The sequence below is a fragment of the Elephas maximus genome, chromosome 15 (genome assembly GCF_024166365.1).
Source record: "Elephas maximus indicus isolate mEleMax1 chromosome 15, mEleMax1 primary haplotype, whole genome shotgun sequence".
NCBI classification, from domain to species: Eukaryota; Metazoa; Chordata; class Mammalia; order Proboscidea; family Elephantidae; genus Elephas; species Elephas maximus.
In genome coordinates, this window is record NC_064833.1 from 90,703,924 (window position 1) to 90,723,958 (window position 20,035).

The 20,035-nt window shown below is 39.0% G+C and overlaps 1 pseudogene; it reads right to left on the bottom strand.

The window, feature by feature from the left end:
* Positions 1-440: 440 nt before the first annotated feature.
* Positions 441-16,600, bottom strand: LOC126058692 (uncharacterized; annotated as a pseudogene).
* Positions 16,601-20,035: the final 3,435 nt, after the last annotated feature.

Below are 20,035 nucleotides of genomic sequence, written 5' to 3' on the forward strand. Positions count from 1 at the left end.
GTTTACATCTTACACTTTATAAGTGAAGAAAACAAAATATCTGATGCAGACATACAAGAAAGAAGTACTCATAATAATTACAGTCCTCATTTCTGCAACTGGTCACATGGCTATAACTGGTATTTAGAACTACTTTATTCCACCACCCATTTTGTATTCCCTTTGTCCTCAGCGAAAGCCTCAGCTAGTTGTGGTTCTTTGTCTGGTGTGATGTCCCAAACTTTCATTCCTGAAGGGTCTGTGCCATAGCAGTCATGCTGGAACTGTTACCATAGTTTTCAATTGGCTTTAATCACAGGGCATGGTAGTAATAGGAGATATCCTAAGGGATCTTTAGCATTCCAGGCATACTCTTCTTTACCTCCACTATGTAATACCAATCCAATTTCCTCTTGGTAATCAGGATCAATTACACCAGCCAATATGGAAACTCCCTTCTTTCACTGTTGGTCCAGAGGCATAAGGAGCCCAAAGTGGCCAGGTGGCATTCCTAACTTCCAGTTCAAAGGAATTAATGATGTGTCTCCAGGTGGGAGGATTCTCTCCTTTTGAACCAAGACCTCTAGACCTGCAAAGCATAGGGTCGGGGGGGCAGGAAGCAAACATTTTGTGAGTGGATCACTAAGGTTGATAGTGAGTGGTGCCACTCCCATTTCCACCCCTTGATTCCCACACCTGTGAATCGTGGCTATGGGAGAAATAGCACCATATACCAGAAGCTGGTTTATAGCATTTAGAGATTCCTGGAGAACATTGCCACAACCTTGCAAAGTATTGCCACCTAGCTGGGACTACAACTGTGCCTTTAAAAGTCCATTCCAACATTCTGTCAAGCCAGCTGCTTCAGGATGATGGAGAATATGGTAAGAGCAGTTAATTCTGTGATTCCATTGCTGCACTTTATTTGCTATGAAGTGAGTCCCTTGATCTGAGGCGATACTGTGTGGATACCAGGATCGTGGAAAAGACATTCTGTAAGTCCACTGATGGTAGTTTTGGCACTGCATGCCAGGAAAGCGAATCTGTATCCAGAAGAAATGTCTATTCGAGTAAGAACAAAACACTGCCTTTTCCATGATGGAAACTGTCCAATGTAATCAACCTGCCACCAGATTGCTGGCTGATCAGGAATGGCACCTCAAAGAATGGTGCCATATCAGGGAGTTAATGTTGGTCTCTGCTGTTGGCAGACTGGACACTTGGCAGTGGCTGTAGCCAAACTGGTTTTGGTGAGTGGAAGTCCAAGTTGCTAAGCCCATATAAAACCTCCATCTCTGCTACCATGGCCACTTTGTTCAGGAGCCTGTTTGGTAATGACAGGAGTGCCAGGGAAAGACAATAACTGGTTCCCACAGAACACAACATCCTTTCCACTAAAAAATTCCACTAGATTGTTAAAATCCTACTCTGCTGAAGTCACCCTTAGGTGAGGATTCATATGAGACACAAATATCTTCACTTCTTAGGCCCATTCAGAAAGGCCTATTCACATGCCTTTTCCACATTCTTCCTTGTCTCTGATTTTATAATCGTGTTCCTTCCAAACCTCTGACCATCCAGCCAAACAATTGGCCACCACCCACAAATCAGTATACAATCAAACATCTGGCCATTTCTCCTTCCAAGCAAAGTGAACAACCAGGTGCACTGCTCAAAGTCCTGCCCAATGAGAGGATTTCCCTTCACCACTGTCCTTCAGGGAGGTCTTAGAAAGGCACTATAGTGCTGTCGCTGTCCACTTTCAAGTGGTACCTGCATAACTCACAGAACCATCTGTAAACCAGGCATGAGTTTTCTCTTAGTCAACTGATCATAGCGAATGCCCCAGGAGGCCATAAGTGTACACCTGGAGATGGAAGATAATGTGACAGGAGTGGAGATCATGCACATTTGGACCACTTCCTCATGCAACTTGTGCCTTCAGGTCCTGCTGGGGCCTGATCTTGTATATACCACTTCCATTTAATGATAGAATGCTGTTGTGCACACCCAACTTTATGACTTAGTGGGTCAGACAACACCCAGTTCATAATGGGCAACTCAGACTATGTCCTGAATTGAATTGTGTCCTCCCAAAATTTCTGTCAACCTGGCTAGGTCATCATTTCCTTATATGACTGTACGGTTGTCTACCATTTTATCTTCTAAAGTGATTTCCTTATGTGTTGTAAATCCTATCACTATAATGTAATAAGATGGATTAGTAGCAGTTATACTGATGAGGTTTACAAGATTAGATAGCATCTTAAGCCATTCTCTTTTGAGATATAATAGAGAGAAAAAAGCAGAGAGACGGGGGTCCTCATACCACCAAGAAAGCAGCACGAGCAGCAGAGAGCATCCTTTGGGCCTGAGGTTCTTGCACTGAGATGCTCCCAGACCAAGGGAAGACTGATGCATCACAAGGACTTTCTTCCAGAGCTGACAGAGAGAGAAAGCCTCGCCCTGGAGCTGACAACCTGGATTTGGACCAGCAGTCTACTAGACTGTGAGAGAATAAATTTCTCTTTGTTAAAGCTGTCCACTTCGGTATTTCTGTTACATCACTAGATGACCAAGACAAGCTGTATGGTGACTTGGAGTCCCATGGTTAAGCGTTCAGTCTCTCCTAAGGCCCAGTAATAAGCCCAAATCTGTTTTTCCAAAGGAAAGTAGTTATCTGCAGAGGATGGTAGGACTTTGTTCCAAAATTCTAAAGGTCTGAGCTGTGATTCACTGAAAAAGGTGAAAGACTCCAAAGAATCCAAACAACATCTCTACCTGCCACTGACAGTTCAAGCACCATTGGATCAGCCTGATCATATGGCCCAGTGGCAGAGCTGATTGCACAGCAGCCTAAACATGGTGTAGAGCCTTCTCTTGGTGTGGACCTCATTCAAAACAGCTTTTCTAGGCAGTTGATAAATAGACCAGAGTAGAACACCTAATGAGGGTATGTTGCCTCTAAAATCCAAAGACACACACTAGGTATTGTGCATCCACTTTAGTTGTGAGAGGGGCCAGATGCAATAACTTATCCTTCACTTTAGAAGGAATATCTCGACATGCCCCACACCACTGGACCCCTATAAACTTCACTGAGGTAGAAGTAATCTGAATTTTCATTGAATTAATTTTTTACTCTATAGCAAATCCCCTACATATCTGTCAGTTTGTTGTACTGTGAGGGCTTGTGTATTGCTGTGATGCTGGAAGCTATGCCACCAGGATTCAAATATCAGCAGGGTTGCCCATGGTGGACAGGTTTCAGCTGAACTTCCAGCCTAAGACAGACTAGGAGGAAGGACCTGGCTTTCTACTTCTGAAAAGAATCAGCCAGTGAAAACCTTATGAATAGCAGAGAACATTGTCTGATATGCTGCCAGAAAATGAGCCCCTCAGGTTGGAAGGCACTCAAACTACCATTAGGGAAGAGCTGCCTCCTCAAAGTAGAGTAGACCTTATTGATGTGGATGGAGTCAAGCCTTTGGGAACTTCATTCGCTGACATGGCAAGACTAAAAATGAGAAGAAACAGCTGCAAACATCCATTTATAATTGGTATGTGGAAAGTATGAACCTAGGAAAATGGGAAATCTCTAGAAATGAAATGGAATGCATAAACATCCATATCCTAGGCACTAGTGAGCTGAAATGGACTGGTAATGGCCTTTTTGAATTGGACAATCATGCTGTCTACCATGTCGGGAATGACAACTCAAAGGGAAATGGCATTGCATTCATCATCAAAAAGAATATTTCAAGACCTATCCTGAAGTACAACACTATCCATACTTCTATAAGAAAGACCAGTTAATACAACTATTATTCAAATTTATGCACTAACCACTAAGGCCAAAGATGAAGAAATTGAAGATTTTTACCAACTTCTGCAGTCTGAAATTGATCAAACATGCAACCAGGATGCATTGATAATTACAGGAGATTAGAATGTGAAAGTTGGAAAGAAAGGAGAATCAGTAGTTGGAAAATATGGACTTGGTGACAGAAAAGATGCTGGAGAAGACATGATAGAATTTTGCAAGACTAACAGCTTTTTCATTGCAATGCAGTTTTTCACCAACATAAATAGTGATGATACTCATGGAACCTCACCAGATGGAATGCATAGGAATCAAATTGACTACATCTGTGGAAAGAGATGATTGACAAGCTCAAATTCATCAGTCAGAACAAGGCCAGGGCAGGCAGGGCCAAAATGGCGAAGTAGTCAGATGCTTCCTGTGGTCCCTCTAACAACAAAGACTTGAAAAAACAAGTGAATAGATTATGTATGACAATCTAGGAGCCCTGAATATCAAAGGGAATTTGAGAAATCAGACTGAGTGGCAGGGGGAGGGAGAGATGGCTCAGAAGCAGCAAGGAGTGGCCAGACCTGACCGGGTAGGAACCAGCACGCAGTAGGCCAGGATCAGCTGGCACCAGTCGCAAGGCAAACACTGGCATTCAGGACATGTTTTCTACATTGGAAGAGATCGAGCAGTGGACAGTCTACTCACACTTCCAGAATCAACGAAAAGCAGCACTTAATTGGCAAAAGATAAGTACATGTGTCTAACCTACTGAGCAGATCAGAAAATACCCCTTTGGGAAAAACTTGTCTCCCACTTACCTGCCCCCTTCCCACTATGAACTGGGTCTGAGACAGCTTTAGAGATTGCTGCCACCGCTGGGCCTGAAATAGGATCCGTCACATACCCTGAGCCATTCTCCCAGCATTGGGGAGGGAACAAATTAACAAACAGGGAAAAAACAATCTGTCAGCATCCCTAAGCCAGGAACTCAGGGCAGAAATAGCTCCTTTGCCTAGGCACAGGCATAAGAGGTCCATGGACTTTGAAGGCCTTTCACCCCTGCATAGACCTGTTTGGGCCCATTTCAACAGCATTGACCCTCATTAGCACAGTACAACAGGGCATATACCTTTCAGCTATTTGGTGGAGAGGCAGGTTTGTGACATTTGAATCCTCTCTGCCTATTAAGCAGGGTCCTAACCTACTCATCAGAGGCCTGAGGAGTGAGGAGTGGTGGCTCCAAACATGCCACCTAGTCAACCCCAACAGGGGTCCAAGAATAAGTGATGCCTTTTTTTTTTTTCCAGTCCTTACGCCCAACAACATTGGGTGCCCATAATCTGGCTGCAAAACCCATCCGCATATGCACTGTAGGAAACAGGGACATGCTTTCTTCCAGACACTCTGGAGCAGCCATCAGCCCCTGCCTTGCTCAGCATGTGACCTCCTACTGCAGCCATATATCTGTGCCTACATGGAACACCCCTGCTCACCTAGGACAGTAGATGAGAGCCTGCACCACACACTTGCTGACTGACAACTTGGACACCTAAGCTGAATCCCTACAAGAAAAGTAAATGAATTCCTGGGCTCACATACCTAGTAACAGCTTTAACCACCTGGTGACAGGACTCTAGCATTTCAAAGGTGCCAATCATCAAAACTAGCTCACTTGAGTAGCCTATTTGGGCATGTCAAAACAAAACAAAACAAGAGGTTAGGACACAATAAGCACACATAAAATAAATAAATGCAATAACTTATTGATGGCTTGGAGACAACAGTCAATATCTAATCACATAAAGAGGCAGATCATGATGGCTTCAGGAAGCTCCCAAAACAAAAAATCAAGAAATATTCCCAATGAAGAGAACCTTCTGGAATTACTGGAGGTAGAATACGAAAGATTTAAATACAGAACTCTTCAAGAGATCAGGAAGGAGATCAGGCAAAACACAGAATAAGCCAAGGAGCACACAGACAAAGCATTAGAGGAACTTAGTAGATTAGAGAGGCACATAATGACAAATTTAATAGTCTGCAAGATTCCATAGAGAGACATTAAACAGAAATACAGAAGATTAACAACAAAATTTCAGAATTAGACAACTCAATAGAAAGTCATAGGAGCAGAATTGAGGCAATGGAAGTAAGAATTAGTGAGAGTGAAGATAAAGCACTTGACACCAACTTATTTGAGGAAAAATCAAATAAAAGAATTTTTAAAAAATGAAGAAATTCTAACAAATTATGTGGGACTTTATCAAGAGGAATAACCTATGAGTGATTGGAGTACCAGAACAGGGGGGTCTAACAGAAAACACAGAGAGAATTGTTGAAGACTTTTTGGCAGAAACCTTCCCGGATATCATGAAAGTTGAGAAGATATTTATCCAAGAATCTCATTGAACCCAACATGAGGTAGATCCCAAAAGAAAGTCACCAAGACATGTTATAACGAAATGCCAAAACCAAAGATTGAGAATTTTAAGTGCAGCTAGGGATAAATGAAAAGTCACCTACAAAGGAGAGTCAATAAGACTAAGCTCTGACTACTCAGCAGAAAACATGCAGCAAGACGGCAACGGGATGACATATATAAAGTCTGGATGGAAAAAAAATTGCCACCAATAGTTATATATCAAACAAAACTCTCTCTCAAGTATGATGGTGAAATTAGGACATTTTCAGATAAACAGAAGTTTAGGGAATTTGTAAAAAAAAAAAAAAAAAAAACCAAAATTATAAGAGATACTAAAAGGAGTCTTCCAGTTAGAAAATCAATAACATAAGACAACAGCCCGAGATTAGAACATAGGATAGAGCAGCCATATATTAATCCAGATAGGGAAATCACAAAAATAAATCAAAGCTAAAGTGCTCAAAATAGGAAAACAGAGACATCATTGTGTAAAAAATGACAAAATTAAAACCAAAAAGAGAGACTAAAAAATGTAGTCATAGATCTTTCATATGGAGAGGAACTCAAGGCGATATAAAGAAATAAACGTTTGGTTTAAAGTTAGGAAAAAATAGGTAAATAATAAGGTAACTACAAAGGAAACTAAAAATCCTTCACATAAAAATAGAAAACAAGAAAAACATAAAGACTCAGCAAATACAAAATCAACAACAATGAAAAAAACTAAAAGAAAATGCTTAAAAACAACTCACCACAGAAAATTAAGTGAAACAAAGAAACTGTCAAGAACACAAAAAAAAGACACCAAAATGACAGCATGAAACTCATACCTATAAATAGTTACAACTGAATGTAAATAGACTAAATGCACTAATAAAGAGACAGAGAGTAGCAGAATGGATTAAAAAAAAAAAGATCCATCTTGTGTGCCTACAAGACACACATCTTAGACTTAAAGAAACAAACTAAAACTCGAAGAAAGGATAAAATTATATCAAGCAAACAATAATCAAAAAAGAGCAGGAGCAGCAATATTAGTTTCAGACAAAATAGACTTTAAAGAAAAATCCACCACAAAAGATAAGGAAGAAAACCACATAATGATTAAAGAGTCAATACACCAGGAGAACATAACCATAATAAATATTTCACAGCCAATTACAGGGCTCAAAAATACATAAAACAAACTCTAACAGCATTGAAAAGAGAGATATACAGCTCCACAATAATAGTAAGACTTCAACACACCACTTTAGGTAAAGGACAGGACATTTAGAAAGAAGCTCAATAAAGACACGGAAGATCTAAATGCCACTAACAACCAACTTTACCTCACAGACATATACAGAACATTCCCCCAACAGCAGCCAAATATACTTTCTTTTCCAATGCACGTGAACATTCTTCAGAATAGACCATATATTAGGTCATAAAGCAAGCCTAAACAGAATCCAAAGCATCAAAATATTACAAAGCATCTTTTCTGACCATAAAATCATAAAAGAAGAAATCAGTAACAGAAAAAACAAGGAGAAAAAAAAAAAAAAAAAACACATGGAAACTGGGCACCTTTCTCAAAAACTACTGGGTTATAGAAGAAATTAAGGACAGAATGAAGAAATTCATAGAATCAAATAAGAATTAAAACAGATCCTACTAGAACCTTTGGGACACAGCAAAAGCAGTGCTCAGAGGTCAATTTATAGCAATAAAAGCACACATCCAAAAAGAAGAAAGGGCCAAAATCAAATCATTAACTGTACAACTTGACCAAACAGAAATAGAGCAGCAAAAGAAGTCCTCAGGCACCAGATTTAAATATAAATCTAGTGCCATCGATTCCGAAGTAAGCAAATAATAAAAATTAGAGCAGAACTAAATGAAATACAGAATAGAAAAACAACTGAAAGAGTTAAAAAGACCAAAAGCTGGTTCTTTGAAAAGATTAACAATGGGCAAAGTGACAAAAGAAAAACAGGAGAGGAGGCAAATAACCCAAATAAAAAATGTGATGGGCGATATCACAACAGGCCCCACTAAAATTAAAAGAATTATAACAGAATATTATAAAAAACTGTACTATAACAAATTTGAAAACCTAGAGGAAACGGACAAATTTCTAGAAACATACCACCTACCTAAACTAACACAAACAGAGGTAGAACAACTAAATAAACCTGTAACAAGAGAAGAGCTTGAAAGGGTGATTAAAAAACTACCACCAACAACAAAAAGCCTGGCCCTGATGGCTTCCCTGGATAATTCTACCAAACTTTCAGAAAAGAGTTAATGCCACTACTACTAAAGGTATTGCAGAGCACAGAAAAGAATGAAATACTCCCAAACTCATTCTATGAAGCCAGCACAACCCTGATACCAAAACCAGGTACAGATACCATAAAAAAAGAAAATTACAGCTCAATATCCCTCATGAGCATAGATGCAAAAATCCTCAACAAAATTCTAGCCAAGAGAATTCAACAACATATCAAAAAAATAATTCACTATGACCAAGTGGAATTCATACCAGGTATGCAGTGTTGGTTCAAGATTAGAAAAACAATCAATGTAATCCATCACATAAATAAAACAAAAGAAAATAATCACATGGTCATCTCAATCAAAGCAGAAAAGGCATTTGACAAAGTCCAACACCCATCCATGATAAAAACTCTCAGCAAAATAGGAATAGAAGGGAAATTCCTCAATATGATAAAAGGCATTTATACAAAGCCAACAGCCAACATCATCCTAAATGGAGAGCGTCTGAAAGCTTTCCCCTTGAGGTCAGGAACCAGACAAGGATGCCCTTTATCACTGCTCTTATTCAACATTGTGCCGGAGGTCCTAGCCAAAGCAATTAGGCTAGAAAAAGAAATAAAGATCATCCAAATTGGTAAGGAAGAAGTAAAAGTATCTCTATGTGCAGATGACATGATCTTATACACAGAATACCCTAAGGAATCCTCAAGAAAACTACAGGAACTAGTAGAAGATTTCAGCAAAGAATCAGGATATAAGATAAATATACAAAAATCAGGTGGATTCCTCTGCACCAACAAAGAGATCTTCAAAGAGGAAGTCACCAAGTCAATACTATTTACAATAGCCCCCAAGAAGATAAAATACTTAGGAATAAATCTAACCTGATGTAAAAGACCTATACAAAGAAAACTAAATGGCACTACTCCAAGAAACCAAAGGAGACCTACCTAAGTTGAAAAACATACCTTGCTCATGGATAGGAAGACTCAACCTTGTGAAAATGTCTATTCTTCTCAAAGCAATACACAGATACAATGCAATCCAGATCCAAATTCCAACAGCATTTTTTAATGAGATGGAGAAACAAATCATCAACTTCATATGGAAAGGAAAGAGGCCCCAGATAAGTAAACCATTACTGAAGAAGAAGAACAAAATGGGAGGCCTCACATTATCTGATTTTAGAACCTATTATACCTCCACGGTTGTCAAAACAGCCTGGTACTGGTACAACAACAGATACATAGACCAATGGAACAGAATAGAGAATCCAGATGTAAATTCATCCACTTATGAGCAGCCGATATTTGACAAAGACCCAAAGACCCTTGACTGGGGAAAAGACAGTCTCTAACAAATGGTGCTGGTATAACTGGATATCCATCTGCCAAAAAAATGAAATAAGACCCATACCTCACACCATGCACAAAAGCTAACTCAAAATGGATCACAGACCTAAAATATAAAATGGTAAAGATCATGGGAGAAAAAATAGGGGCAACCCCCGAAACCCTAATACACGGCATAAACAGTATATGAAACATTACCAACAATGCACAAATACCAGAAGAGAAACTAGATACCTGGAGGCTCCTAAAAATCAAACACTTATGCTCACCCAAGGACTTCATGAAGAAGAGTAAAAAGACAACCTACAGACTGGGAAAAAAATTTTTGGTTAAGGCACACAATTCTGATCATCATGTAATCTCTGAAATCTACAAGATACTGCAAATCCTCAACAACAAAAAGACAAATAATGCAATTAAAAAATGAACAAATGATATGAACAGACAATCAAAGAAGACATTCGGGTGGCTATACAGGTACCTGAGGAAATGCTCATGATCATTAGGCATTAGAGAAATTCAAATCAAAAGTATAATGTGATACCATCTCACCCCAACAAAGTTAGCATTAATCCAAAGAACACAAAATAATAAATGCTGGAGAGGTTGTTGAGAGACTGGAACATGTATACACTGCTGGAGGGAATGTAAAATGGTACAACCACTTTGGAAATTGATTTGATGCTTCCTTAAGAAGCTAGAAATAAAACTACCATATGATCTAGCAATCCTATTCCTTGGACTATATCCTAGAGAAATAAAAGCCCTCACACGAATAGATTTATGCACACAAATGTTCATTGCAGCACTGTTTACAGTAGCAAAATGATGGAAACAACCTAGGTGCCCATCAATGAATGAATGGATAAACTTCTTACAGTATATTCACACAATTATAAAGAACAACAATGAATCTGTGAAACATCTCAAAGCATGGGTGAATCTGGGAGGCATTATGCTGAGTGAAATTAGCCAGTCAAAAATGACAAATATTGTATGACACCACTATTATAAGAACACAAGAAAATGTCTAAACACAGAAGAAAACATTCCTTGATGGTTATGAGGTGGGGGGGAGAGGGAGTATTCACCTACTAAACAGTAAACAAGAACTATTTTAGGTGAAGGGAAGGACAATACACAACACAAGGGAATTCAGCACAACTGGCCTAAACCAAAAGCTAAGAAGTTTCCTGAATAGAACCAAATAGTTCAAGGGACAGAGTAGTAGGGACAGGGGGGCTGGGGCCTATGGTTTCAGGGGACATCTAGATCAATTGGCATAACAAAGTGTATTAAGAAAATGTTCTGCATCCCACATTGGTTAGCGGCATCTGGGGTCTTAAAAGCTAGCAAGCGGCCATCTAAGATGCATCAATTGCTCCCAGCCCACCTGAAGCAAAGGAAAATGCAGACCGCCAAAGACACAAGGAAAATATGAGTCCAAGAGACAAAAAGAGCCACATAAACCAGAGACTCCATCAGCCTGAAATCAGAAGAACTAGATAGTACCCAGCTACCGTCAATGACTGCCCTGACTCGGAACAAAACAGAGAGTTCCTGATGGAGCAGGAGAAAAGTGGGGTGCAGAACTCAAATTCTAGTAAAAAGACCAGACTCAATGGTCTGACTGAGACTGAAGTGTCCCCAGAGGACATGGCCTCTGGACTCTCTGCTAGCCCAAAACTAAAAGCATTCCCGAAGCCAACTCTTCAGACAAAGATTAGACTGGACTATAAGACATAAAATAATACTGGTGAGGAGTGTGCTCCTTAGCTCAAGCAGACTCATGAGACTAAGTGGGGAGCTTTTGTTCTGAGGTGATAGGAGAAGACAGAGGGGGAAAGGAGCTGGTTGAATACAGACGGGATACACAGGGTGGGAGGATGAGTGTGCTGTCACACCACAGAGAGAACAACTAGGGTCACATAACAATGTGTGTATATGTTTTTGTATGAGAAACTGACTTGAAAACTTTCACTTAAAGCACAATAAAAAATAAAATAACAAGGTCAGTGGCCGACTGTGGAACAGACCATCAATTGCTCATATACAAGATCGAGTTGGGTTGAAAAAAATTAGAACAAGTCCATGAGAGCCAAAGTAAGACCTTGAGTATATTCCACCTGAATCTAGGAACAATCTGAAAAACAGATTTGACACATTGAACGCTAATGACCGAAGAGCAGATGAGTTGTGGAATGACATCAAGGACATCATACATAAAGAAAGCAAGAGGTCATTAAAAAGACAGGAAAGAAAGAAAAAACCAAAATGAATGTCAGAAGAGACTCTGAAACTTGATCTTGGACCTCGAATAGCTAAAGCAAAAGGAAAAAAAATGATGAAGTAAAAAAGCTGAACAGATTTCATAGGGCAGCTCGAGAAAACAAAGTAAAGTATTATAATGTCATGTGCAAAGAGCTGGAAATAGAAAACCAAAAGGGAAGAACATGTTCAGCATTTCTCAAGCTGAACTAAAGAAAAAATTCAAGCCTCGAATTGCAATATTGAAGGATTCTACAGGGAAAATATTATATGACGCAGGAGGCATCAAAATAAGATGGAAGGAATACACAGCTTCATTATACCAAAAAGAATTATAATTGGTCAACATTCAACCATTTCAGGAGGTAGCATATGATCAGAAACCAATGGTACTGAATGAAGTCGTCCAAGCTGCACTGAAGGCATTGGTGAAATACAAAGCTTGAGGAATTGACAGAATACCATTTGAGATGTTTCAACAAAAGGGTGCAGCACTGTAAGTGCTCATTCGTCTATGCCAAGAAATTTAGGAGACAGCTACTTGGCTAACCAACTGGAGGAGATCCATATTTATGCCTATTCCCAAGAAAGGTGATCCAACCAAATTTGGATATTATCAAACAATAATCATTAATATCACATGCAAGTAAAATTTTGCTGGAGATCATTCAAAACTGATTGCAGCAGTGCATTGACAGGAAACTGCCTGAAATTGAAGCCAGATTCAGAAGAGGATGTGGAAGCAGGCATATCACTGCCTATGTCAGATGGATCCTGGCTGAAAACAGAGAATACCAAAAAGATGTTTAGTTTTGTCTTACTGACTATGCAAAGGCATTTAACAGTGTGGATCATAAACAATTATGGATACCATTGAGAAGAGTGGGAATTCCAGGACACTTAGCTGTGCTCATGAGGAGCCTTTACATAGATCAAGAGGTAGTTGTTCAAACAGAATAAGGGGATACTGTGTGGTTTAAAGACAGGAAATGTGTGTGTCAGAGTTGTATCCTTTCACCATACCTGTTCAATCTGTATGCTGAGCAAATAATTCGAGAAGCTGGACTCTATGAAGTAGAATGGGGCATTAAGTTTGGAGAAAGATGCATTCACAACCTGCGTTATGCAGATGACACAACTTTGCTTGCTAAAAGCGAAGAGGTCTTGAATCACTTACTGATGAAGAGCAAAGACCACAGCCTTCAGTATGGATTATACCTCAACATAAAGAAAACAAAAATCCTCACAAATGGACCAATAAGCAACATCATGATAAATGGAGAAAAGTTTGAAGTTGTCAAGAATTTCATTTTACTTGGATCCACAATCAACACCCATGAAAGCAGCAGTCAAGAAATCAAAAGACGCATTGCATTGGTCAAATCTGCTGCAAAAGGCCTCTGTAAAGTGCTAAAAAGGAAAGAGGACTATGGTGTGCCTGAATCAAACCATAGTGTTTTCAATTGGCTCATATGCATGTGAAAGCTGGACAGTGAATATGGAAGACAGAATAAGAACTGACATCTTTTAATTGTGGTGTTGGAGAAGAATATTGAATATACCATGGACTGCCAAAAGAATGAAAAAATCTATCTTGGAAGAAGTACAACCAGAATGCTACTTAGAAGCAAGGAAGGCGAGACTATGTCTCATATCCTTTGGACACGTTACCCGGAGGGATCAGTTCCTGGAGAAGGACATCATGTTGTAAATTAGAGGATCAGAGAAAAAGAGGGAGAGCCTCAACTAGATGGATTGACACAGTGGCTGCAACAATGGGCTGAAGCATAACAAGATTGTGAGGATGGTGGGAGAGATGGCAATTTTTGGTTCTATTATACATAATGTTGCAATGAGTCAGAAATTACTTGATGGCACCTAACAACTAGCAAACAAATGTTTTACCAAGAAATTCAGAGTCATTGATTCTTCCTCCTTACTATTTTCCATTAGCAAAACATTATTAATGTAATGGACCAGTGTGGAGTCTTGTAGAAGGGAAATGTGATCAAGTTTTCTGAGGATTAAATCACAACATAAGGCTGGAGAGTTGATATACCCCTAAAATAGGACACTGAAGGTGTATTACTTGTCTTGCCAGCTCAAAGCAAACTGATTCTGGTGGTCCTTCAAAACAGGTATGGAGAGAAAGGCTTTAGTCAGTTCAATAGGTGTATGCCAGATATCAGGAGAAGTAGAAATTTGCTCAAGCAATGAAACTACATCTGGAACAGCAGCTGAAATTGGAGTCAACACCTGGTTGCATTTTCGATAATCCACTTGCATTCTCCAAGAACCATCTGTTTTTTGCACAGACCAAAGAGATGAGCTGAATGGGGATGTGATAGGAATCACCAACCCTGCATCCGTCAAGTCCTTGATGGTGGCAGTAATCACCGCCATCTGCCTAGGAATGCAGTATTGCTTCTGGTTTACTATTTTCATAGGGGCAATTCTAAGGGCTTCCACTTGGCTTTTCCACCATAACAGCTCTTACTCCACCTGTCACTTATCCAATGCGGGGGTTCTGCCAGTTACTGAGTATATCTTTTTACAATTATGTGTTCTGGAACTAGGGAAATCACTACAGGATGGGTTTGTGGAGCCACTGAACCTACCATGAGATGGACATGAGCCAAGAATACATTAATAACACGATCTAAATATTTCCTCACTTTGGCTGGTGGGACACAGTGAAGTTTGGTCTCCTGGAAACAGTGTCAGTTCATAGCCAGTATCCACTAATCTCTGAAAAGGCTGATTACTTCCTTTTCCCCAGTGAACAGTCTTTTAAATGGCTGTAGATCCCTTTGGGAAAAGCTGGAAGAAAGATTAACAGTATAAGTATTTGGCAATGTAGCAGGGTCTTTCCTCATGGGGACCTAGCATCCCCTTCATTCAAGGGGTTGTACGTCTGTAAGCTGACTCAGGTCTGGGAATTGATTGAGGGAACATGACTCTATCCTGGGGATTCAAGTTAGAGTGCTGTTCACTTGACCTACAATTCTTCTCCCTGTACAGATCACTAAATATTTAGCAGATTTCCTATTTCACCGCAAGGAACATTTTGACTAAATAGCCAATACCATAAGTCCATGAGACAGACTGTTCTGATTACTGCTTTGACTCTGATGTCCATTACAGTAACCATGCCCACCTTTTCTTTGTGAGTTGAGTGCTGCCACTTGGCCTGTACCACCATGGGGTCCAATCAGCCCCATTGTAGTTAGGTGTCTTAATTCATTTAGGGCAGTTCCCACTGTCAAAATGATTTACATAAAATAGCAATCACAGTCTTCAACGATGCTGGAGTTCCCTTCTCAAATTTGTTCCCCATTGTTGTGGTAAAATATGTGTCCTCTGGGCACTCCATGTGTGAGTTTGTAAGCCTAACCTCATAAATCCACTGTAGCTTGCCAATTTCCCTAAGCCTTAGGATACGTTCTTCTACAGTATTCCAAGGCAAGTCTGGTACTTCAACTTGATTTAGTGTAGGACAGTGCATAATCCATGCTTCAGTGACCCCATCAGGTCAATGAAGGTCCTTTCTTAACCTCTCGATCTAAATCATTGAATGAAGAATCTGTTCTTAGTGGGCCCATACCAATAAACTCAGAGTGATCCATCTTTATATTCCTTGCACCATTATCCCACACCTTTAATAGCCATTCACATATATATTCCCCAGATTTCTGTTTGTACATATTAGAAAAGTCAAGTGGTTCTTTTGGAGTGTAGCATACCTCCTCTTGGGTCACACTTTGTACTTCACCTTTCAGGGCTCGCTGGGACTTAAGTCGAGATATAGGTCTAGAAGCCAAGATAGGTAGTAAGGATGTGTTTTGAGAACATTCATCTTGTAAGGCAGCTGCCTTAGGGGATGCTCCAGGAAATGACTCAGACTAAGGCTTTTCAGATACAGCTGGGTTAATTTTATCAGATGGTAGTGGAAAGGCTAAGTTTTTACTGAGGAGGGTTGTTTAGCAGAGATGGAGTAATCTCTTCAGATGAGAGTGAGAGGTCTGGTTCTTTTGGCAGGAGTGATTCAATAGAATTTAGGGGCTCAGTCTCCAGCTTCCTGATTATCTGCCTATATGTCTCCATCTCAAGTTTCAGGGTCCAAATTCTTCCCAATCAATGCCCCCACTTTAACTTCAGACACCAGTTGAGTTTGGGAATTCATTTGGAGATGTAATTAAGCCACTCTTACTGTAAGACTCTGGGTTTGGTTTTTGGTAGTGTCAGCTCTGTTACTGTAAGACATAAGGCTTTCTTTCAAGGCACAAGTGGAAACTTTGAGGTCATTTATGAGGCACTTGGGTTTTGACTCTGAAGACCTGAGCTTGTCTCTTTCTTTCACCAGTTTGTCTAGCAAAAGTAGGACCAACCAACTAGCTTCTTATACTTGTCATTCTGACAAAATTGTAGAAAGGTATTAAACACATGATCTTCCAGACCTTCCCGCTCACCAATATCTGATCTATAGGTGGTGATCTTCTGCATATTTCTGTTGCCACCTCATGACATGAATTAGAAATGCCTTCTTTACTACTGGAAGCAGAGCCATGAACCTCTTTAAGACTAATCAGACTTGAGAACCAATATAGAAAACTCATCTTCACAACTTTATTTCTCTAGAACCATTCTCAGTACCCAATGTCTTAGGATGGGTTCTCTAGAGAAGCAAAACCTGTGAAGCATATATATAATAAAAGTAGAGAGATTTATCTCAAAGAAATGGCTTACATGGTTGTAGAGGCTGGCAAGTCCCAAGTCCATGGGTCAGGCATCAGGTGTCAGGCTAGAGGCTTCTCCTGACTCATGTAGCTGCAGCGGCCAATGAGCCCAAGATCCACCTGTCAGATGACAGGCTGATGGCCCAGGTACCACGAACTGGAAGTTAGATCCTGATGAGCTGAATGCAGGATAAAGAGTAGAGCAAAAGGCAGTGAGCTTTGCCAGAAAGTCCACACATATTCGATGCAAGCCCTAGCGAAACTCCCTTTCAACTGATTGGCTATTCACAGTGGATCCTATCATGGAAGTGATCACATTATATCAGACCTCATCATGAAAGTAATTACATCATTATATGACTGTCAAGCTATGTCATAGCTGCCAAATCATTGAGAATCATGGCCCAGTCAAGTTGACACACAACCTCAATGGTCACATAACCTGACCAATTTTACAAGAGAAAACAACAAAAAATTATATTCCTTAATTTTTTTCTCTTGTAGTTTTTTCCTTCTTTATCACTTCTTTCTTGTTGATATTCTGTCCTCAAATGTACTTGGTGATGAAAGTCCTCTGGTCTATCATACAGCATCAAGCATTCTCATGATTAGCACTGCTTCTGGAGAAAGGATGTGGATGATGGTGTAGGTAGACCAGTATTTCCTGAAGACAAACTTGGCATTCGAAGAGACAAGAAAATGCACTGGATTTGACTGAACTTCAGTGTTGAGGAAACCAGGATCCAAAAATTGACCTTTATAGTCATTTAGTGGTGTTAGCTCGGGCTGGTCAAATGGCTGTCTTAGTTTTCAGTGGCTCACAACCAGCAATCTTTGGAAAAAACTAGCTAAATGCTTAGATTTTGAGGCCACACAGGCCTGGTTTGTACCCTGTTCTGTTCATACTAAGCCTTTTAGGGAAAGTCATCAGTAATTAAGCTTTCTGTGTCTTGGTTTTCATTGTTTTTAAAATAATGACTCTTTCATTGGAACTGACACACATAAAATGCTCAATATATTTTACTCAATGACATGATAACTTTGAATTCACATCATTGGGTTTCTCTTAAATCTGACTTTAATGTTTAAAAAAATAAGTTATTTTATAGACTGAAAGTTTAGAAAAGACATTGGAAAGCAATGAAAGGTAATTTATACTTAAATTTATAATTGGGCCATTGGCATTTACAAAGTTAATTGCCATAAAAATACTTTTACTAAGTTTAGTAAACCAAAAAGAAACCTAGAGAGTATCTATATGAAAGAATTTGGCTTCAACTCAATGTGAATACAATGGAATAAAAATTTACTGCCATAATTAGATAAGGCTATTTTTACTTTCATTTTAGTATTTGATCATTCTCATAAGAAGGTATAAAAATGAAGTATAAGAAGTAGCTTCTATGGTGATGTAACTGCTATGAGAAACTTCTATGCGCATGAATAAATAAGGCTACTATAGTTTACAGAGGAATAGAAATGATTGCTTTGCAAATATATTGGCACCTTTTCTTTCTCATTGGCCCTTTTTTGTGTTTGCTTATTTCACTTAACTTTATTATTCTGATTATATCTTAAGGCTGTTCTCTATGAGGGGAATTTTGTCAGAAAGGTATGTTTAATAGAAGACTGAATGGAAGAAAACATACTTCGAGCCTGGAAATAAATTGAATGCATGCAGAGAAAATACAATTATGTACAGAAATTGAGATATGATAATGAGATTTCTGTTATATCTCTCGGTTACACATATCAACAGCAATCAAAATTAGTTCCTAAAATCTATTTAAGTTTTGGTTATACAGTGTTTTATAAAATCATGTATGCTTCAAGGAAGCCATTATTTTATAAATTGCAAAGTGCTTTTATTTTTGTAAGACATTTTCAAAATTACAGCTTGGTATATGAGCAGAATTTTACTTATATGTTTTTGATCTTTTTAGTATTATTTATGCAATATATTGTTCTGTAAGAAACAATACTTTTAAAAGTGTAGTTAACCGGATAAGTAATACAGGAAACGGTATTACATTACATTAATATGACAACTTATTGGTCACATATATAGCAACAAAGCTTCACTGATTCAAAAGTAAATTTAGGATTATTTCATTTTTTTTTGCCATAAGCTGATTTTTTATTTATAAGAAGCTACAAATGTCCTTAATAAATCAAGGCATCATTTCAAATCTAAAACTATGCAGATTTCATACCAGAAATCTGCTCAGTCATTATTTATTAAGAATGATTTTAAAAAGTAAAATCTATTACTTTAGTTAGATGGCTAGGTGGTACTGATCACTAATTTGTGATTGACTAGGTTGGTGGTTCAGACTCAGCCAGAGGTGCCTCGGAAGACAGGCCCAGGAAACTGCTGAAAGGTCACAACCTTTTTTCAAAAAAACCCTGTGAAGCAGTTGTGCTCTGTACACATTAAGGTACCATAAGTTGGAATTAACTCAACAGCAATGAGGTCATTAACACGGTACTTTTAATTGTGTATTAATTTTGCTCACTTAGCTTCTATAATCTAGCTTTTCAAACAGCCTAGTTATATGTACACATCTCCACAGAATATATATAGTGCTTGCTAATCAATTACACATTTGCATTTGCCAAAGTAATGACTTAGAAATGCAGCTGGGCACATATATGAGCTCAACCCCTGTGATACCTCAATATAGAAAATAAGTGTACAGAAAATGCAAATACGTCTTTCCAAACTATCGTAAAGCTTGTTGGAGACAAGACGTTTGTGGGATCAAAGGTTTTTATTACAAAAGGGCAATTTGTGTGTGGTGTCTTCATATTAATGTCCCTTAATGCCTTTAGTGCTGTTCTTTTTGTTAGTTGAAGTCTGCCAGGAACAAAACCTATCTTTAGAGCTCCAATAGGAACAATATGAGATCCTTAAAAAGCAGGACATCTGGGAAGGTGGAGAATGAGACAATGTGATCAGAAATCTCTGTCAAAATGGGAACAATGAAGAAATTCTTCTAATGACTCTCTGAACAGGCTTACTGGGTGACATAACTTTAAAATATCACACTGAGAGTGAAAATTGTTTCTTTCCTCAATACTACCACAGTGTTCATATTATTACACTTGGGTTTTACATTTCTGTTCTCCACAGGATTTATTGAGCTATGTGAAGACAAAGTCTATATGGCCTCTTTCTTTCTTTGTTTTTGCCATGGTTCAT